At 46.1% G+C, this 23538-nt stretch overlaps 1 pseudogene; it reads left to right on the top strand.

Annotated features, from left to right (window-relative positions):
- Positions 1–1024: 1024 nt before the first annotated feature.
- On the top strand, positions 1025–1129 carry LOC116983832 (annotated as a pseudogene).
- Positions 1130–23538: the final 22409 nt, after the last annotated feature.

Raw genomic sequence — 23538 nt, 5'->3', positions numbered from 1 at the left:
TACATCGGAGACCCTCACTCTGAACACAGGATCCCGCCAGGGTTGCATCCTCAGCCCCCTACTGTACTCCCTGTACACACATGACTGTGTGGCCAGGTTCAGCTCCAATACTATAATCAAGTTTGCTGATAACACTGTGCTGGTGGGCATGATCTCCGATAACGATGAGAAGGCCTACCGGGAAGAGGTGGCTGATCTGGCACTCTGGTGTCAGGACAACAGCCTCCTCTTGAATGTCAAAAAAACTAAGGAGCTGATCGTGGACTTTAGGAAGGCATAATATCCGAGGACGTACACGTCACTGGGGATAAATGGGGCTACTGTGGATAGGGTGAGCTGCTTTAAATACCTGGGAGTCCACATCACAGAGGATCTGACATGGACATCACACGCTGCCACACTAGTGAGTAAGGCAAGGTAGCGCCTTTACCACCTCAGGCAGCTGAGGAAATTCAGAGTTTCTCCAAGGATCCTCCAGTGCTTCTACTCAGCAGCTGTGGAAAGCATCTTATCCAGCAACATCACAATCTGGTTTGGGAACTGCTCTGTCCAGCACAAGAAAGCTCTGTAGAGAGTAGTGCTCTCAACCGAACGCACTATGGGAACTACACTCATCCCTCTGCAGGAACTATACATCAGAAGCTGCAGATCCCGAGCCAGCAACATTATGGGAGACCCACCCCAGCAACTGACTTTTCCAGCTGCTACGGTCAGGCAATAACCTCCGCTGTCATGCTGTGAAAACAGAGGATGAGACGGAGTTTCTTCCCACAGGCCATTAGGACTGTAAACTCTTATCTCACCAGGGACTAATTTACTGTTGTGTTGTGTATTTTTAAAATTGCTGGATTTTTTCTAATATGTAAATACTGATTCTGTTCTATTCTGTTCTGTTGTTTTTTGCACAATCCGCAGGCATTGCCACTTTCATTTCACTGCACATCTCGTATGTGTATGTGACAAATAAACCTGACGACTTGATGTATTGTATATATTTATAACCTGAATAAAGTCTATTTTGAATTTTTTTAAAAGGCAGTTCTCCCAGGACGCCTGCGATGTCCCCAAATGCGGGATACTGGACTGCAAAATTTGTGGTAGTGGGGGACTGCGTTCGCGCTCTCCCCTGATTTACAACTGAAAAATAGAGTTAATGCACACAAACACCATATATATTGGAGGATCACTGGTGTTGCAGTAGAGTTGCTGCCTTACAGCGCCGCACACTTGGATTCCATTCCGATGAACTGCAGATGTATAAGAAGGAACGGCAGATGTTGCTTTAAACTGTAGATAGATACAAAAAGCTGGAGTAACACGGCCGTACAGGCAGCATCAGTATCTTTGGCAGCATCTCTGGAGAAAAGGAATGGGTGACGTTAAGGGTCGAAATCCTTCTTCAGACTGAGTTAAGGGCCTATCCCACGGGTGACATTTTCGGTAACAGCCTGGAAAGAGGTTGTCACGTCATGGTCGGGCGTGACATGTGGACGCATATAGTGATGCGCGGTGTCTCTATATGTTCAAAACATATGTTCAAAATCCAGGGGCAACATTTGGGTGTCTCATCATGTCTTGCGCCCTGTCACACACTGACGTATGTTGTCCTGTGGGTGATGCCTGGTTAGGGTTGGGGTTGGGGTTAGGGACCACAGATGGGCTGAAAAATATTCTTCCTTCAATGCATGGATTTTAAACGAATATATTAAAATTAATACAATAAAATCAATTGTGCAAATGAAAACGATGTCGGAGTCGTTCAGTTTTATCTATAGATGTATTGGTACGCTTCCAGATCCAATCACTGTCTCCAGAACTGTTCACAGGGATGGATTCAGTGAGTGTAGACTGAACTCCCCTCCACCCACCCCCATCCCTCCTTCTCAACTACACCCCTACCCTTCTCTCCTACCCTCTCCCCCATTCTTCCTCCCTTTTCCCCGCTCCACTCTTCCCCTTCCCCATTCCCCCCCTCCCCCCCTCCCCTCACCTCTCCCTCTCCCATTCTCCAAACCCCTGTTTTAGTAACATTGACTATGGGATAAATGCAGACTTTGGGAACCAACCCCCCCCCCCCCCTTCGCCTTGCTTCAAAATGGGTGGTGGGTATTTAGACTCAGCAGCCATGATGAGAGCTCGAACTTTTGAATACTCACCAGCTGTCCATGACGACAACGATCAGGTAGATGTGCCTGCCGAGTCTATGCATGACTGCGTTTTGCTGCATAAATTCTGTGAACTATGTGACTTACCATCGAACCGCATTTTAGAAATAGCCAAATTCTTTGCAAGACACCAGCTTCCTGATGAGCCGGTAGAGAGATTTATTTGTGATTTAAAATACATGGCTCAAAGGTGCTGATTCCAAACCATGACAAATGAACTGATAAGGGACAAACATATCTGGGATGGCTGATCAGAAGCTCAGGACTGAGTTACTGCGGAATGCAGATTTAACCCTTCAGCAAGCAACACATGCCTGTCGAATATCTGAGTTTGTTGCTTCATTAAGCGAACAGCTTGACTCTGAGAAGACCATAAACCTGACGGGTTTCAACAGACTACAAACACCGACCGATAACAAGATTTATGACTGAACCCTCTCAATCGGCTAATTGGGTATTCGCCAATGAGCCCCCTCAGAGATGCCCTAATTATAACTACTTCCACAACAAGAGGCAAGCTGCCCGTGACCCACAAAATATCCATTGACCCCAATATTGACCCAGTTGGCCGTGCACTTCACCGTGTGCCACACGCTATGAGAGACAGAATTGAGTCTGAACTAAAAAACATGGTTTCCATGGGCATACTAGCCGAGATCAGTGAACCCACTGACTGGGTTTCCACCATGGTTGCCACCCTTAAGAAAGACAAAAATGAGCTCCGTGCATGCATCAACCCAAAAGATTAAAACGCTACCATCAGGCGTCCACATTATCCTATGAGGACTGTTGAGGACGTCACTGCGCAGATCGGACGAGCAACAGTATTTTCCGTCCTCAACGCTAAAAGCTCGTTTTGGCAGATACCGCTAGATGACGAGTCATCAAACATGACCACATATGCCACTCTGTTTGGCAGATTTAAATTTCTCAGAATGCCATTCGGCATTAACTTGGCCGGCAAAGTCTTCCAGAGAAACATGGAACTGCTGTTCCAGGGACTCCCATGTACCATCATCGTAGATGATATCCTGGTTTATGGCAAAGACACAGCGGAGCATGACAACAACCTAAAGCTTATCATGGACCGGGTACGTCAGATCAACCTGAAATTCAACCCTAATAAGTGCAAGTTCAGGGTTCCAGAGGTCACCTATGTTGGACATTTTTTCACTCCTGATGGTCTCAAACTCGACCTGAAGAAGACTGCTGCCATCACAGAGATGCCAGCCCCCACCGACGTGTTTAGCTTGCAGCGATTCCTGGGTATGGTGAACTATCTGGGAAAATTCATACCGAACCTCAGTGAACTGAGTTCGCCTCTGAGACAACTAACTCAGAAAGATCCTGCCTGGTCCTGGTTTCAGCAACATCAACTAGCATTTGATTCTTTAAAATCGAGGCTGACCAGCGCTCCCACCTTGACGTTTTTCGACCTGAGGCGCACTGTCACAGTTACCTGCGATGCCTCATGATACGGGCTCGGCGCCACCTGCCTACAATCATCTGCCGATGGGATTTTACGTCCCGTCTTCTATGTCTCCCGCACCATGACGGACACCGAACAGCACTATGCGCAAATCAAGAAAGAGTTGCCGGCTATGGTCTTTGCTTGTTATTCAAGGACTTTGTCTTTGGGAATGTTTTCACGGTCGAGACAGACCACCAACCTCTGGTGACATCCTCAATGCACCTATACACGCAGCACCTGCACGACTGTAGCGTATGATGATGCAGCTCCTGCGATTTGACTTCAAAATTGTTTACAAAAAGAGTAAACACATGTTCGTTGCTGACACTCTCTCTCGTGCACTACGGGCATCCCGTGAACGACACCCCTACGAATGGGACGAGTTTACGGTTCTCAGCATTGACTTTATTCCTACGGAACAATTGCGCCGTCTAGCTGAACACACAGCCGCCGACGGCACTCTCCAGCTACTCTCATCCATAATGAAGAGAAGCTGGCCAGACAGGCAATCCATCACACCGCTGGAGGTGCAGCCGTTCTTCTTAGTCCGCGATGAACTGGTAATACAGGACGGTGTCATAGTTAAAGGCCACAAAATCGTGATCCCTTCTTCACAACGTGACGAATGCTACAAAGAAGAACACAGCGGCCACCCAGGCACCGATGCCATGTTGGCCCACGCACAGAACATGTTCCACAGGCCTGGCATGGCCAAGTACATACGGGACAGGACCTGCCCCATCTGCAACTACCTGGCGCTGCACAAACAGAGACAGCTACAACAACCTCCACCAGCATTGCCCTGGACGTCGCTGGCGGCAAACATTTTCGAGTGGCACGGTAAATATTATTCAGTCCTGGTCGACTCCTATTCTAACTGGTTTGAACTTGATGTACTGCCTTCTATCACATCGGAGATGGTCATTCAAAAGCCACAGAAACACTTCTCCACATAGAAACATAGAAAATAGGTGCAGGAGTAGACCATTCGGACTTCGAGCCTGCACTGCCATTCAATATGATCATGGCTGATCATCCAACTCAGTATCCTGTACCATTCTTTCCATTCTCTCCCCTTTAGCCACAAGGGGCACATCAAACTCCCTCTTAAATATAGCAAATGAACTGTCCTCAACTACATTCTGTGGCAGAGAATTCCAGAGATTCACCACTCTCTGTGTGAAAAATGTTTTTCTCATCTCTGTCCTAAAACATTTCCCCTTTATCCTTAAACTGTGACCTCTTGTTCTGGACTTCCCCAACATCAGGAACAATCTTCCTGCATCTAGCCTGTCCAACCCCTTAAGAATTTTGAAAGTCTCTATAAGATCCCCCCTCAATCTTCTAAATTCTAGCGAGTACAAGCCGAGTCTCTCCAGTCTTTCTTCATATGAAAGTCCTGACATCCCAGGAATCAGTCTGGTGAAACTTCTCTGTACTCCATCTATGGCAAGAATGTCCTTCCTCAGATTAGGAGACCAAAACTGTACGCAATACTCCAGGTGTGGTCTCACCAAGACCCTGTACAACTGCAGTAGAACCTCCCTACTCCTATACTCAAATCCTTTTGCTATGAATGTTAACATACCATTTGCTTTCTTCACAGCCTGCTGCACCTGCATGCCTACTTTCAATGACTGGTGTACCATGACACCCAGGTCTCGTTGCATCTACATTTTTCCTAATCGGCCACCATTCAGATAACAGTCTACCTTCCTGTTTTTGCCACCAAAGTGGATAACCTCACATTTATCCGAATTATACTGCATCTGCTATGCATTTGCCCACTCACCCAACCAATCCAAGTCACCTTGCAGCCTCCTAGCATCCTCCTCACAGCTAACACTGGCCCCCAGCTTTGTGTCATCCGCAGACTTGGAGATGTTGCATTCAATTCCTTCGTCCAAATCATTAATATATATTGTAGATAGCTGGGATCACAGCACTGAGCCTTGCGGTACCCCACTAGTCACTGCCTGCCATTCTGAAAAGGACCCGTTAACTCCTACTCTTTGCTTCCTGTCTGCCTGTACTGAACCCCCGATACCGTGTGCTTTATGTTTGTATACTAATCTCTTATGAGGGACCTTGTCGAAAGCCTTCTGAAAGTCCTGATATAACACATCCACTGGTTCTCCCTTATCCTCTCTACTATTTACATCCTCGAAAAATTCTATAAGATTCGTCAGACATGATTTACCTTTCATAAATACATGCTGACTTTGTCCAATGATTTCACCACTTTCCAAATGTGCTGCTATCACATCTTTAATAACTGACTCTAGTACTTTCCCCACTACCGATGTTAGACTAACTAATTAGACTGGTCGGTAATTCCCCATTAGCTATCCTCCAATCCTCAGGAACTACTCCAGAATCTAAAGAGTTATGAAAAATTATCACTAATGCATCCACTATTTCTGGGGTTACTTCCTTAAGTACTCTGGGGTGCAGCCCAAGTGCCCCTGGGGATTTATCGGCCTTTAATCCATTCAATTTACCTAACACCACTTCTCGCTAACCTGGATTTCACTCAGTTCCTCCATCTCATTTGACCCCCGGTCCCATGCTATTTCCGGCAGATTATTTAAGTCTTCCTTAGTAAAGACAGAACCAAAGTAGTTATTCAATTGGTCTGCCATGTCCTTGTTCCCCATGATCAATTCACCTGTTTCTGACTGCAAGGGACCTACATTTGTTTTAACTAATCTTTTTCTCTTCACATGTCTATAAAAACTTTTGCAGTCAGTTTTTATGTTCCCTGACAGTTTTCTTTCATAATCTATTTTCCCTTTCCTAATTAAGCCCTTTGTCCTCCTCTGCTGAATTTCTCCAAGTCCTCTGGTAGGCTGCTTTTTCTGGCTAATTTGTATGATTCATCTTTTGTTTTGATACTATCCCTGATTTCCCTTGTTATCCACGGATGCACTACCTTCCCTGATTTATTCTTTTGTCAAACTGGAATGAACAATTGTTGTAGTTCATCCATGCAGCCTTTAAATGCCTTCCATTGCATGTCCACCGTCAACACTTTAAGAATCAATTGCCAGTCTATCTTGGCCAATTCACGTCTCACACCCTCAAAGTTACCTTTCTTTAAGTTCAAAACCATTGTTTCTGGATTAATTATGTCACTCTCCATCCTAATGAAGAACTCAACCCATATTATGGTCACTCTTGCCCAAGGGGCCATGCACAACAAGACTGCTAACTAACCCTTCCTCATTACTCAATACCCAGTCTAGAATAGCCTGCTCTCTCGTTGGTTCCTCTACATGTTGGTTTAGAAAACTATCCCGCATACATTCCAAGAAACCCTCTTCCTCAGCACCCCTGCCAACATGATTCACCCAATCTATATGTAGATTGAATTCACCCATTATAATGGTTTTACCTTTGTTGCACGCATTTCTAATTTCCTGTTTGATGCCATCCCCAACTGCACTACTACTGTTAGGTGGCCAGTACTTCACTCCCACAAGCATTTTCTGCCCCTTAGTGTTTCGCCGCTCTACCCATATTGATTCTACATCCTCCAAGCTAATGTCCTTCCTTTCTATTGCGTTAATCTCCTCCCTAACCAGCAACACTATGCGGTCTCCCAGGTCTTGCACACCGCTCTCTCCCATCTGGACAGCCAGAAGGGGGGCTACGTGAGGATGCTGTTCATAGACTACAGTTCAGCCTTCAACACGATAGTCCCCACCAGACTGGCCGGGAAGCTAATGGAATTGGGGCTCAACACCTCCCTGTGTGCCTGGGTCCTGGACTTTCTCACCGCCAGGCCCCAGGTAGTCAAGATGGGAGGGAATACATCGAAGTCCCTCACCCTGAGCACAGGATCGCCCCAGGGTTGCGTCCTCAGCCCCCTATTGTACTCCCTGTACACACATGACTGTGTGGCTAGGTTCAGCTCCAACTCAATAATTAAGTTTGCTGATGACACTGGTGGTTGGCCTGATCTCAGACAACGATGAGAAGGCCTACCGAGAGGAGGTGGCTGATCTAGCACTCTGGTGCCAGGATAACAGCCTCCTCTTGAACATCAAAAAAAAGGAGCTGATCATGGACTTTAGGAGGGCACATCATCCGAGGACGTACACTCCATTGAGGATAAATGGGGATCCTGTGGATAGGGTGAACTGTTTTAAATATCTGGGAGTCCACATCTCCGAGGATATGACATGGGCATCACACGCCTCAGCACTCGTGAGTAAGGCAAGGCAGCGCCTTTACCACCTCAGGCAATTGAGGAAATTCAGAGTGTCTCCGAGGATCCTCCAGTGCTCCTACGCAGCGGCGGTGGAAAGCATCTTGTCCGGAAATATTACCATCTGGTTTCGGAATTGCTCTGCCAAGGACAAGAAGGCTCTGCAGAGAATAGTGCGTTCAGCCGAACGCACTATGGGAACTTCACTCGCCCCCCTGCAGGAACTATACAACAGGAGGTGCAACTCCAGAGCAAATAAAATCATGGGAGACCCCTTCCACCCCTGCAACGGACTGTTCCAGCTGCTACGGTCAGGCAAACGCCTCCGTTGCCATGCGGTGAGAACGGAGAGGTTGAGAAGGAGTTTCTTCCCAGAGGCCATTCAGACTGTAAACGCCTATCTCACCAGGGACTAACTATACTGAACGTTTTTCCTTCCATTATTTATTATGTAAAAGAATATGTGTGTTATGATTGTGTTTATAATTTTTGGTTGTTTGGTTGTCTTTTGCACAAAAGTCCGCGAGCATTGCCACTTTCATTTCACTGCACATCTTGTATGTGTATGTGACAAATAAACTTGACTTGACTTGACTTGACTTGACTTGACTTGACACGCACATACACACACACACATAGTTTTAATAGATACTAGACCAAGTACAGACCCGTTGGGTCTGTTCCCCGAACGTGCGGTTGAGGGGGGGAGAGGGAGGGAAAGGGGAGACGGGGAGGGAGGGGGGGGAGAGGGAGGGGGGGAGAGGGAGGGGGGGGAGAGAGGGAGGGGGGAGAGAGGGAGGGGGGAGAGAGGGAGGGGGGAGAGAGAGTAGGGAGAGAGAGGAGGGAGGGGGAGGGGAGAGGGAGGGGGAGAGGGAGGGGGAGGAGAGGGAGGGGAGAGAGGGAGGGGGGGACAGAGAGGGGGGGACAGAGAGGGGGGAAGCAGGGAGGGGGAGAGGTAGGGTGAGTGGTGGGGGAAAGGGAGGGCGGAGGAGTGGAGGGGGTGAGAGGGGGAGGGATGAGAGGGGGTATGGATGGGAGGAGCAAAGGGGTGGGGGGGAAGAAAGGGGGAGAATGGGGGCGGAGGAGAGGGGGGGGGTTGTTACCAAAATGAACTCACTGTGGAATGAATCCATTAATGGAGCCACTCTACTGCTGGATTCGAAGTAGTCCCTGCCTTCCCTCTGGAAGCTTCGTCCCCATCAGATGCCGAGTACCCGGAGCCCTGGTTAAACGCGGGGGCCGCTCACGGTTAAGTCTGTGAAAGCGGCCCCATCAGACACTGTGAGGCCTTGCATCCTCGGCGCTTCAGACCCCGAGTACGAGGAGGGCGGGGGGGGTGTAGTGGGCGCGCAGACGTGATGTCGAGTGGGCCTGCCGGACGGGCGTACGCTGTCAAGACGCTGTGTACGACGTCGAGACGCTGCGTACGCCCTCTATGCACCTGCGGACCGACAGCCCGTTGACGCGCCGGCTCTGTCATGATGGCTCAAGCCAAAGATCGAGGCCGGCGGCTGTCACACTACTCAACAATGTACCTCGGTGATTGCCAATCATCCCCCCCCCCCCCCAGTATTCGGATTGGTCCATAGTCTCAAGTTCAGATCGAATTTGGAGAAGATCTTCACCTTGGACAGCTCAGGGAGTATGTCCTCTTTCACTTGTAGTCTGTGGATCTCCCTTTTGAGGAGTTTGTTGAGGGGTCTAGGATCTCTGCAGAACCTCAACTCTGTGCTGTGCTTTTTCTCCATAATGACCAGCCTGCTACACCACTCAGTTGGTTCCTTGACTTTAGTCAAGATGTCCTGCTCAACCAGTTTCATGAGACCATTCATGACCTTCCCTTTCATGGCTACATGTACCGGCTTTACAGAACACTGTGATGGGGATACACTCTCTGACTGCATTACCAACTTGAATTTAGCTGGCAGTCATCCCCGGTCTTTCGTTGTCAAAGACATCTTTGTAGCTCTTGAGTAATGATTCAGCCTCACTAACAGCATTCAGGCTCTTGAAATTCTCATAGTGAACCATAATGAGATCCATCTGTTGTGTAGCTTTGCCGCTCAGGAGCGGTGTGAGCCAGCCTTCCTCTACCGCTATGAAGTGAACACGGTACTTCTTGTTGTTAGTCTTGTTCCAGAGTATGACTTTCGTCCTACCTTCCGCCAGCAGGTTGGATCCGTTGTACATCTTTAAGACGATTTTCTCTCGTCTAATGTCCTCTTTCATGGGTACAAGATCCTTGGGAATCACATTAACACTGGCACCAGAGTCAATCTGAACCTTGATGGCTTCTGTGCCGACCTGCATCTCAGCGAATAGGCCTGAAGAGGAATTGGTTCCAGCTGCATTAACCTCAATGCACCTCACCGACTGTGTCAGAAATGGACGGTGTGTCAGATGACTCTACGAGCTTGTGCAGACCCCGTTTCTGCTTGTCTCCTTCTTCTGGTTGCAGCAGCAGGCGAAATGGTTTTGTCGTCCGCTTCTGTTGCAGTCCTTCCCATATGCTGGGCATTCCTCCATCCTGCGCTTGTGCATCCTTGCACAGAACTTGCACTTGGCTAGTCCCTGATTCTTCCTCTGCGAAGGAAAATCAACCTTCTTTTCCTTCGGTTTGAATTGTTCCACCTTGTGTATTATCGGCTCTTCGCCAATGACCTGCATTCTTGTCGCTGTTACCTCCAAGGATCTACATATGTCCACAGTCTCCTGCAATCAGATTCTGAAGGAGTGTCTTCCAAGTTGACTGGTCTGCAATACCAATGACGAGGCAATCCCAAATTTAGTTGTCTTTCAGGCAATCACAGAAGTTGCATGTCTTAGCAAGCGCCTTCAGCTCTGCAACATACGATTCAATGCTTTCCCCTGGTTTCTGGCCTCGTTTATTGAAAACAAATATTTTATACTTTTCATTCGTCTCTCCTACGATGATGGTAGATATCTTGTCAATGACTTTCACATCCGTCTCATCTGATACCGTTTCAAATGTCAGGGTATTGAAGGTTCGCAGTCCTTCTGGTCCAACAGTATGCAGGAACACTGCTTTTTGATACTGTTTCTCCTTCATATCCAGTTCTGTTATCACTGCATAATTTTCATACATATGTTTAAACAATTTCCACTTCCACCCTGTTCTCTTTGAGCTTTAGATTGGGTGGTGGAGCCACGTGGAAAGATGGACTGGTCTGCGCCATTTTGAAATATCAGAGTATCCCCTTGCTCTTAATAGCTTATGTTATCTTTAAGCAGTCTCCCACAGCACGTCATTTCAACCCTCCACACCCACAGCACTGATTTGCACACTGTGTGTACTCACTGACCTGCAGACCATTCCACTCATGCAGTCTGGCTGCTGAGCGTTGAAACACTGATTCCTGAAAGCTTTTCAAAGCATTTTTGCTAATCATCATAGCATCCATTTGATCCTCAGATCTTCACTTTCACTGCTGCCACCATGTTTTGATATGTGTCTGCTTACAAAATAGGTAAAACTAGCACATATTAGATGGAGAAAGATGGCTGCACACACACTCGTGTTGGGATCAAAAGCAAGAATGATTTATTTCCAAGTCAAAGGTCACTGACTGATTTACTGAGCATGTGCAAGAACGAGTACAGCTCATACGCATAAATTACATGGATATTGTCACTGAGGGCCCAGATGATTGGAACATTGCCAATATTACCCCGCTGCACAGGAAGGGAGCAAAGCAGAATAGTGGGAACTATAGGCCGGTTAGTCAGACTTTGGTGCTTGGTAATATTTTAGAGTCCATTATAAAGGATGAGGCTACAGGAGGGACTCAAATAGAGAAAGCCAGTAGACAGTGTGTGAGGCAGGAGGCAGAGAAGGGAAGCACTCAGACCCAACATGTAGGGGAGAAAGAAGAAAAATATAATAAACAGAGATTAAGAGGTGGTGTGTTTCTTAAATGTGTCAGCAGAGAGACAGAGGGGTGTAAAATGAGGGTAGAAGCAATAGGTAGCAAGGTGAAAAGTAAAAGTGGCAGGCAGACAAATCCAGGGCAAAAATCAAAAATCAAAAATCAAAGAGATAATATATATAAGCATCTGGATAAACAGGGTCTGATTAGGAACAGTCAACGTGGATTTGTGCCTGGAAAGTCATGTTTGACTAATCTTCTTGAATTTTTTGAAGAGGTTACTAGGGAAATTGACCAGGGTAAAGCAGTGGATGTTGTCTATATGGACTTTAGTAAGGCCTTTGACAAGGTTCCTCATGGAAGGTTGGTTAAGAAGGTTCAACTATTGGGTTTAAATGCAGGAGTAGCAAGATGGATTCAACAGTGGCTGAATGGGAGAAGCCAGAGGGTAATGGTGGATGGCTGTTTGTCGGGTTGAAGGCAGGTGACTACTGGGGTGCCTCAGGGATCTGTGTTGGGTCCTTTGTTGTTTGTCATGTACATCAATGATCTGGATGAAGGTGTGGTAAATTGGATTAGTAAGTATGCAGATGATACCAAGATAGGGGGTGTTGTGGATAATGAAGAGGATTTCCAAAGTCTACAGAGTGATTTAGGCCATTTTGAAGAATGGACTGAAAGATGGCAGATGGAGTTTAATGCTGATAAATGTGAGGTGCTACACCTTGGCAGGACAAATCAAAATAGGACGTACATGGTAAATGGTAGGGAATTGAAGAATACAGTTGAACAGAGGGATCTGGGAATAACCGTGCATAGTTCCTTGAAGGTGGAATCTCATATAGATAGGGTTGTAAAGAAAGCTTTTGGTATGCTAGCCTTTATAAATCAGAGCATTGAGTATAGAAGCTGGGATGTAATGTTAAAATTGTACAAGGCATTGGTGAGACCAAATCTGGAGTATGGTGTACAATTTTGGTCGCCCAATTATAGGAAGGATGTCAACAAAATAGAGAGAGTACAGAGGAGATTTACTAGAATGTTGCCTGGGTTTCAACAACTAAGTTACAGAGAAAGGTTGAATAAGTTAGGTCTTTATTCTCTGGAGCGCAGAAGGTTAACGGGGGACTTGATAGAGGGCTATAAAATGATGAGAGGGATAGACAGAGTTGATGTGGACAAGCTTTTCCCTTTGAGAACAGGGAAGATTCAAACAAGAGGACATGACTTCAGAATTAAGGGACAGAAGTTTAGGGGTAACATGAGGGGGAACTTCTTTACTCAGAGAGTGGTAGCGGTGTGGAATGAGCTTCCAGTGGAAGTGGTGGAGGCAGGTTCATTGGTATCATTTAAAAATAAATTGGATTGGCATATGGATGAGAAGGGAATGGAGGGTTATGTTATGAGTGCAGGCAGGTGGGACTAAGGGAAAAAAGTTGTTCGGCACGGACTTGTAGGGCCGAGATGGCCTGTTTCCGTGCTGTAATTGTTATATGGTGATATAGTTGGGATCACGGAGACATGGCTCCAGGGTGACCAAGGCTGGGAGCTGAACATCCAGGGATATTCAATATTCAGAAGGGATAGACAGAAAGGAAAATGAGGTGGGGTAGCGTTGCTGGTTAGAGAGGAGATTAATGCAATAGAATGGAAGGACATTAGCTTGGAGGATGTGAAATTGATATGGGTAGAGCTGGGAAACACTAAGGGGCAGAAAACGCTAGTGGGAGTTGTGTACAGGTCACCTAACAGTAGTAGTTGATTGAGGGATGGCATCAAACAGGAAATTAGAAATGCGTGCAACAAGGGTAAAACAGTTATAATAGTAAGATTAAACGAGAACTTACCAGTTTGAAGTTTGATTTTTATTATATGAGGATTTACGATGAGGGACTGCGTGAAGAACCATGTTCAGCCCCGTGCGTCAATCTTCAAAGCAGCGGTGTGAAATCATAGGTAATAGTGACTGAAGTATAATAGTAAGATAAAAGAAGACTAGAACTACCAGATGACCTTTATGAGGGTTGGGAGTGGAGGGCATGTAGTCCCTCATCGTAACTCCTCATAAAATAAAGATCAAACTTAATTTAATTTAATTCTTATTATTTTACTTCGGAGTCACGTGAGTGACTACGTGAAGATTTCAAAGCTCTGTGATCTCATGCCGCAGATTCAAATACCGGCCTCTCACTGCATTGATTGACTCAACATAATTAAACAATCAGTAATGCATCAACCATAACATTGTTTTAACGAATTAACGGTTTATTTTAACAAAGAAAGCAATAGTAACCCCTCTATCCCAGGGGAAAACTATATAACTGAACTTAAAACAGGATCGGCAAATACCCCCAGCATTGGAATAGGCTTATGATAAAATCTTTGGAACATCAGTTCACTGGACCATCCTGCGACCACGAGGATATGGTCTATGGGAACGTCCATCGCCCTGGCCGCTGAAGTTGATGCCGCCCTGGTGGAATGAGATTTAAAATTATCAGTGTCAATCCCAGCACCTACCAGAACCTGCTTTAGCCACCTTGAGATTGTTTGCACCGACACCTTACTGTGTGTGTGTTTTTGTGGCTTATGAACAACGCTGACTCTGTTCCCCTCAAGGTTCTGGTAACCTCAATGTAATGGGACAAACATGACACTACACGCATGCGGGAATCCTTGGGGTATGCCGAAAAGATAATCTTACACCCTGTTGCCCCTATTCTATTCTTATTGAGCAGATTATAAACATAAAAGTTAATGGCATCTGCTGATACCTCCATCCTGTCTAGCTGCAGCATCTGTAATGTCTGCACACGTTGGGCTGATACCGACGCCATAAGCATGACAACCTTCATGGTGAGTTTGGCTAGAGATAGGACTGTCACAGGAGCCCACTGGCGAAGCAACATAAGAACTTTGCTTACATTCCAGATAACCGAATACCTGGGCTTGGGAGGATTGGAATTAAAAACTCCCTTCATGATTCTAGAAACTAACGGATGTGTCCCCACTGAATGTAATTCTGACACCATGGGTAAATATGAAGACAGAGCATTTCTGGCTGTATTGATCGCACTATAGCTTAACCTTTGATCGAAATAGAGATTTGACAAGAACTCTAGCACATCTGGGATGCCTGCAGTTTGAGATGTTCTGCTTTTGCGTACTACCCCTCCAGGCCGCAGTGATAACATCCACGGTGCGATCGGATAGTCCTCTCCCCAGGTATGGTCTCCTTAGAATCTGAAAATTAACAGATCAATACGATCATGTAACGGATGCTGATCCCCAGTTACTGGATTCACCAGTAGATTTTTGTGTTTGGGAATAATCATGTGAGGCTCAGTAGCCATCTCCAAAACATGAGCATACCATCGCTGAGAAGGCCAGTCGGGTACCACCAATACTCCTAAAGCAGTGTCCTGCTTGATTTTTTGCAGGCATCGACTGACGAGGCAGAATGGAAGAAATACATATGTAAACATTCCACCCCAATGCAGCGAGAACGCATCGACCACTGCTGCCCCAGGTTCCGGTTCCCACAAAACGTATTTAGGCAACAGGTGGCTAAGTCTGGATACAAACAAATCGATATCTGGCATCCCAAACTGAGGAACCACATTTTCAAATATATCATGGTTCAACATCCATTCTATGTTGTCATTGAATTGTCATGACCTTGTGTCTGCGACTATGTTGAATCAACCTGGTAAATGGATTGCTGAAATCCAAATGTTTCTGTCAATACACCAGCTTGCGACAAAATCCGTGAGCTAGGCGGGCACCCGCTAACCGCACTCCAGCGGTCCTCCAAACATTTCGTCATGGGTCGCCTCGCCTTCACCTTACTTGCTTTCTGCATCTTCGAACTCCAAAACAACCACCAACACAGAAAGCGACCTCAAGACTAAGTTTTCCACTTACCTCGAGTTGTTTTAAACTTACCGGCTGGAGGAGTTCTTCATTAGGATGGAGAGTGACATAATTAATTCAGAAACAAGGGTTCTGAACTTAAAGAAAGGTAACTTTGAGGGTATGAGACGTGAATTGGCCAAGATAGACTGGCAATTGATTCTTAAAGGGTAGTCGGTGGATAGGCAATGGAAGGCATTTAAAGACTGCATGGATGAACTACAAAAATTGTTCATCCCAGTTTAGCAAAAGAATAAATCAAGGAAGGTAGTACATCCGTGGATAACAAGGGAAATCAGGGATAGTACCAAAACAAAAGATGAAGCATACAAATGAGACAGAAAAAGCAGCCTACCAGATGAGTGGGAGAAATTCAGAGTCCAGCAGAGGAGGACAAAGGGATTAATTAGTAAAGGGAAAATAGAATATGAAAGAAAACTGTCAGGGAGCATAAAAACTGACTGCAAAAGTTTTTATAAATATGTGAAGAGGAAAAGTTTAGTTAAAACAAATGTAGGTCCCTTGCAGTCAGAAACAGGTGAATTGATCATGGGGAACAAGGACATGGCCGACCAATTGAATAACTACTTTGGTTCTGTCTTCTCTAAGGAAGACATACATAATCTGCCGGAAATAGCAGGGGACCGGTGTCAAATGAGATGGAACTGAGTGAAACCCAGGTTAGCTGGGAAGTGGTGTTAGGTAAATTGAATGGATTAAAGGCCGATAAATCCCCAGGGCCAGATAGGCTGCATCACAGTGTACTTAACTACTCAGAGTAGTCCCAGAAATAGTGGATGCATTAGTGATAATTTTTCAAAACTCTTTAGATTCTGGAGTAGTTCTGAGGATTGGAGGGTAGCTAATGTAACTCCACTTTCTAAAAAGGGAGGGAGAGAGAAAACAGGGAATTACCGACCAGTTAGTCTAACATCGGTACCGGGGAAAATGCTAGAGTCAGTTATTAAAGATGGGATAGCAGCACATTTCGAAAGTGGTGAAATCATTGGACAAAGTCAGCGTGGATTTATGAAAGGTAAATCATGTCTAACAAATCTTACAGAATTTTTCAAGGATGTAACTAGTAGAGTGGATAAGGGAGAACCAGTGGATGTGTTATATCTGGACTTTCAGAAGGCTTTCGACAAGGTCCCACATAAGAGATTAGTATACAAACTTAAATCACACTGTATTGGGGGTTCAGTATTGATGTGGATAGAGAACTGGATGGCAGACAGGAAGCAAAGAGTAGGAGTAAACGGGTCCTTTTCAGAATGGCAGGCAGTGACTAGTGGGGTACTGCAAGGCTCGGTTCTGGGACCCCAGCTATTTACAATATATATTAATGATTTGGACGGGGGAATTGAATGCAACATCTCCAAGTTTGTGGATGACACAAAACTGGAGGGCAGTGTTAGCTGTGAGGAGGATGCTAGGAGGCTGCAAGGTGACTTGGATAGGTTGGGTGAGTGGGCAAATGCATGGCAGATGCAGTGTATTGTGGATAAATGTGAGGTTGTCCACTTTGGTGGCAAAAACAGGAAAGTAGACTATTATTTGAATGGTGGCCGATTAGGAAAAGGGGAGATGCAACGAGACCTGGGTGTCATGGTACACCAGTCATTGAAAGCAGGCATGCAGGTACAGCAGGCAGTGAAGAAAGCGAATGGTATGTTAGCATTCATAGCAAAAGGATTTAAGTATACGAGCAGGGAGCAGTTGTACAGGGTCTTTGTGGGACCACACCTGAAGTATTGCGTACAGTTTTGATCTCCTAATCTGAGGAAAGACATTATTGCCATAGAGGGAGTACAGAGAAGGTTCACCAGACTGATTCCTGGGATGTCAGGACTTTCACATGAAGAAAGACTGGATAGACTCGGCATGTATTCGCTAGAATTTAGAAGATTGAGGGGGATCTTATAGAAACTTGCAAAATTCTTAAGGGGTTGGACAGGCTAGATGCGGGAAGATTGTTCCTGATGTTGGGGAAGTCTAGAACAAAGGGTCACTGTCAAGTCAAACTAAAATGAAAGAACAGGTGCAGAGAAATGCTACATTGAAATCACGAGACAGTGATTAAAGTGGGCGGAACCCCAGCCTGCCGAGTTCTGCCTGGGGGTCAAAAGGGCACACAGCACCAGAAGCCAGTGAAGAAGACACAAGAGACTTGCGAGCGGCAAAACTTGAACAGTAAATCAAAAGGACTGTCCAAAAAGACTGCCGCGATAGCCAGAAAAGGCAAGCAGGACTGATTTTCTACAGACCCGATTGGCAGCCAGTTTTTCACCTGATAAAGGCCAAAGCTGATAAAGACCAAAACTGGTAAAGACTAAAACTGCTAAAAACTGCTAAAGACTAATCTGCCAAAATAAAAGAAGGATAAAAGGTGGAAAAGAAGTGTTTGGACTGAGTGAATCCAGTTCATCATTTCGGGGTAGATAAATCAAATCCCTTTCAAGCGGGGAATCTGCAAAAACATTAGAAGACTTGACAGTGAAAAACCGGGCGGGGCCAGGAGATCTGGAAACCTGGAAAAGAGACAGTTAAGTCAAGATAAAACATGGCTGATGAAGTTACTGGAAAGTCAGCTGAGCAGCTCAAGCTGAAGAGGACAACAGCAAAATGGGCATTATCTCGTCTTGTTAACAGCATCATTAGGAACCATGAAGAAATGTCTGAAGAGGAGCTCAGGAACAATTTCAACAAACTCATGCAGGATGCCGAAAAAGTCATGGAAGCCAATGACGATGTGGAGGCTGGACTCATTGCAGAGCTGGAGGCGGAGCTGGACGCAGATGAAGAAACTGTGTTAACTGAACAGCAAAATGCCGACCTGGCAAAGACTGCAAAGGAGTGTGAGTCGAAACTAAAAGAGGTCAAAGGGCTCATCCAGGACACTCTATGGGCAAACTTTGGAAATGTTGAATTATCCACCTCACTACAGACAGCAGATGGTACATGTGAACTTGCTGCTGCCAACGCACCATCAAATAGCAACCAAGAAGCATATGAATTCATGCTTAACCACCTGCAGAAACTGGTAGAGACTGCAAAGGAGACGTACAGTCGGTGGAAACGTTGGGTCCCTCTGGATGAGCAAGAGAGCTTCCAGAAACACCTAAGAACACTCGAGCGTCTCGTCCCCAAGCTGGTTTCCAGGAAGGCTGACTTCATACAGGCAAGAATAAAGAAGGACGCTGAAGGATTAGCACAAGCGGCGAATGCTTTCAATTATCCTTCACCAGCCATCAGACTGAGACCCACGGCCCTTCCTACGTTTACTGGAAACAAGCGTGACTTTTATAGATGGAGGAAGGATTGGGAAGCACTGCAAAAGCAAGGTGAACCCACTGGATCAAATGAGGTGAAGAAGGTTCAATTGCTGGACAGTCTGGAGGACAAAATTACAAGAGACCTCCGCCTCACACGTTATAACACTGCAGATGATATATTTCGTGTCCTAGAGAACCGGTTTGGAAATCAAACAGCTATTGCTATTGAGATGGTGGAGGAGCTTCAGAGAATCCCACCTGTCAGAGGACATCAGCCACGTAAAATAGTGGAATTAATTCAAGCTGTGGAAAAGGCTCTTAAGGACTTGAGCGATCTCGGAGACACAGGCGCTATTAAAAATCCACTGATGACAAAATCAATTGAAACCAAGCTTCCAGAAACCCTCAAGAAGGAATGGCTGGTTTATGTAGCTGACAAGAGGAATGCTGTAGCACCAGAGAAACGGTTTGACAGTCTCTTGTCATTTCTCAAAGAGCAGGAGAGCATATACGAACAGCTCGAGCAACTGAGGGACGAGGAGCCGAGTAGAAAGGAAACTCGGACTGAACCAAGACATGCCAGAACCAAGTCTACCAAGTCAGGAAATGACCACACAAGTTGTGTAGTCTGTGGTGACGTAAAAGGAAGCTGTACTTCTGCAAGCAGTTTCGAGGGCTAAAGCTGACAGAGAAAAGAGCTGCAGTAAAGAAGTTGGGAGCATGCAAAAAGTGTCTTGAAGTTCATGATGATGGTTCATACTGCAAACCTGCATATCTGTGTAAAAATCAAATCTGCAAGGATGAACAGACTCCTGAGCATCATTTTTATCTGTGCCCCAATTATGAGATGAGGAAAAGCAGTGTGGATCAGAGAAGGAGTAAATTTGGTCCAGAGGAAGATAAAGGCAAGAAGAAATATACAGTGGACCAAGAGGAGTTTTTCAGCAAACTTCCACCAGAGTTGGCAAAACAATGCCGAGATGTGTTCTCCAACACGGCATCAAGAGCCTTCAACACTGCAAAGCATCAGCCAAGCCTCCTAAAGGAAGGTGGACTGCAAGAGCATCCAGTGATTATGATGCTTCTGGAGGTCGTAGCAAATGCTGGACAAAAGGTTGGGACATTAATTGACTTGGCTTCAGATACCAACTACATAACTCACAAGGCTGCGAGTAGACTGAACCTTAGGAGTGAAGACATCACGCTTATCGTCCATGGAGTTGGGGGGATGAAGGTCCACGTAGAGACAATGCGCTACCTTCTAAAGATCCGAGTGAAGACTCCCAAGGGCACACTCAAGTCGCACCAGTTAGTTTGTTATGGGTTGGACAGCATCGCAGATGTTCACAAACATGTGACACCACAGCAGCTGCAAAAGTTCTTTCCAGACGTCCCACTTGAGGAACTTGTGAGTCCAAAAGAGATACATTTGCTCATAAGCCATAGAGAAGGTCAGCTAGCGCCTCAGAGGATTAGAACTGTTGGAGATCTCATTCTGTGGGATGGACCACTGGGAAAGACTGTTGGAGGTTGTCATCCTGAGCTGTTTGAGAAGCTTACCATGTCAGCCCACATGTCCAAAACACACTTCGCAAGATCAATGAGAGCAGCTGCTTTAAAGTATGAGGAGCTCACTGCCCCAGTCCCTGAGGAACTTTCACCAAACGGACAGGTCGCCGTCAAAGTCCAGAAGTCACGTACATCAACCGCCAATCGGGACTTCTTGGATTGGTGGAAGTGGGATAGCATTGGAGCAGCATGCGAGCCAAAGTGCGGGGGTTGCCGCTGTGGAAACTGCCAGCCAGGCGGAAAAGAAATGACTCTTGCTGAAGAGAGAGAGCTCGAAGTGGTAAGGGAAGGCCTCACCTACGTAACAGGAGACCGTCACAGTAAAGACCCACATTGGCATGCAAGCTATCCTTGGTTGGAAGACCCAGCTTCTCTACCAAATAATAAAAGGACAGTGGAAGCCACATTTCTCAGGACGGAGAGGCAGCTATCCAGAGAACCTGAATGGAAAAGTGCCTACACAGCTCAGGTGCACGACATGGTGGACCGAAAGGCTGCAATCAAATTGTCCGAAGACATGATTGCAAACTGGAAGGGACCAGTGTGGTATGCGAGTCACCTTATTGCTCCAAACCCCCACTCTGTCACAACCCCAGTGAGACTAGTGTGGAACAGCAGCCAAAAGTGCAATGGTGTCAGCTTAAATGATTTGCTGATGAAAGGTCCAGACGTCCTCAACCAAATTCGCGCCGTCCTCCTCAGATTCAGGGGCGGAATCTATGCTGCTCTGGGAGACATAAAGAAGATGTATAACTCAGTCTGGTTGGAGGACCGTGAAGTACACTTACACAGATTCCTCTGGCGAGATTCCGAGGACGAGGAGCTGGGAGAGTATACTATCACAAGAGTGAACATCGGAGACAAACCTGCGGGGTGCATTGCACAGTTGGCAATGCATGAGACTGATAAACTTCCTTCTTTTACCCACCTCAAGGATGAGCAGCAAGTACTCCAGAAAGACAGCTATATTGACGACATCCTCACATCTCACAACAGCCTCGACCAGTTGAGAATCATCACAGCAAATGTGGAACGAATCCTAAAAGCTGGTGGGTTTGAGCTCAAGCCTTGGGTTCTGTCTGGCCAAAGTGGGAGGAAGGAGGACAATGATGCTTTAAAGAAAAGCAAAACAAAAAGCATGATCCTACCAAACCAAATGCATGATGATGATAACAAGGCACTTGGTCTGGGCTACATTGTTGAAGAGGACATGCTCCACGTTATGGTGGGAATCAATTTCTCCAAGAGAAAGAAAAAGATGCGGCTTGGTCAAGGCCTTCTACAAGAGCAAATCAAAACTCAGACGCCAAATCCCCTAACAAGAAGAGAGCTTCTCAGCCAGGTAGCAGGGCTATATGACCCCATCGGCATAGTGGCTCCTGTTAAGCAGAAGGGAGCGATTCTAGTACGCAGAGCTTTCCAAGAAGCAAAAGAGGGAAGCTGTTCGGTCAGAGACACATGGGACATGGCACTCTCAGATGGACTCAGGGAGGATGCAATTAAGCTCTTTGAAGAGTACGTACAACTTGGAAAAGTCAAGTTCGTCAGGGCACTGACTCCCTCTTGCTCCGCAACTGAACCCTTGGGAATCACCTTTTCTGACGGAAGTGAGCACACCTACGGGGCAGTGATGTACCTGAGATGGGATTCAGGCCATGGCCCAATTGTCAGACTTGTGGAATCCAAGGCCAAGTTAACTCCCTTGGACCACAGAGGAGACGCTGTTAAAGCAGAGATGTGCGGAGCAGTGTTCGCCTCACGCTTAAAGAGGTATTTTGAGCTACACAGTCAAATTCAAGTGGAGAAGTGGTATCATCTTGTGGATAGCCAAACAATCCTTGGTGCAATACAGCGAGAAAGCTACGGATTTCAGACATTCTTCGCCAATCGGATTGGAGAGATTCAAACAAGCACCAACATTCAGGACTGGCGGTGGATTCCTGGCCCACAAAACATCGCTGATGTAATCACCAGAGGTGCCAGCCCTCAAGACCTTGATCAGTATTCGGAGTGGCAAAATGGACCGAAGTTCCTGGTATTGCCTGTGAGTGAGTGGCCAATAAAATCAGCTAAAGATCTGGCTGCCACTGCCAGAGAGAACATCAACAAGTTACAGAAGAAAGCTTTTGTTGCAGCACTATCAAGAGCCAAAGTAGAGAACCAAGAACCGGAACCAACAAGCCCAAAGAGACCACCTGCAGGGTCAGCTATTCAGAACCTTGTTGATGTCAAGCGGTTCAGCATTCTAACTCGACTGATCAAGACAGTCGCATGGATTTGGAGAGCAGCGAAGAGGTTTCTTGGCAAGAACAAAGCCCTAAACAATCCAAAGTGGGAGGCCATCTCTTTGACAGGAGTCATTACAATAGGAGAACAAGAAAATGCTCTAAAAGACATTTTTTGTGCTGCGCAATTGGGCACAACTTACCCAAGCACCACAACAGTTCGACTGGTAGCCTATAAAGACCAAGTTCAAACCTAGACTTCAAAGTTTGACTTTAAAGCGTCGATCTCCCAAGTGGTTCCATTGGAAGATCGAGTGGGAGGTGTCAAGTCAAACTAAAATGAAAGAACAGGTGCAGAGAAATGCTAAATTGAAATCACGAGACAGTGATTAAAGTGGGCGGAACCCCAGCCTGCCGAGTTCTGCCTGGGGGTCAAAAGGGCACACAGCACCAGAAGCCAGTGAAGAAGACACAAGAGACTTGCGGGCGGTAAAACTTGGACAGTAAATCAAAAGGACTGTCCAAAAAGACTGCCGCGATAGCCAGAAAAGGCAAGCAGGACTGATTTTCTACAGACCCGATTGGCAGCCGGTTTTTCACCTGATAAATGCCAAAGCTGATAAAGACCAAAACTGGTAAAGACTAAAACTGCTAAAAACTGCTAAAGACTAATCTGCCAAAATAAAAGAAGGAAAAAAGGTGGAAAAGAAGTGTTTGGTCTGAGTGAATCCAGTTCATCATTTCGGGGTAGATAAATCAAATCCCTTTCAAGCGGGGAATCTGCAAAAACATTAGAAGACTTGACAGTCACAGTTTAAGGATAA

Source organism: Amblyraja radiata, chromosome 1, assembly GCF_010909765.2.
Source record: "Amblyraja radiata isolate CabotCenter1 chromosome 1, sAmbRad1.1.pri, whole genome shotgun sequence".
NCBI classification, from domain to species: Eukaryota; Metazoa; Chordata; class Chondrichthyes; order Rajiformes; family Rajidae; genus Amblyraja; species Amblyraja radiata.
Note: the sequence above shows the minus strand (reverse complement) of the source record. Positions and strands in the feature narration are given on the sequence as shown.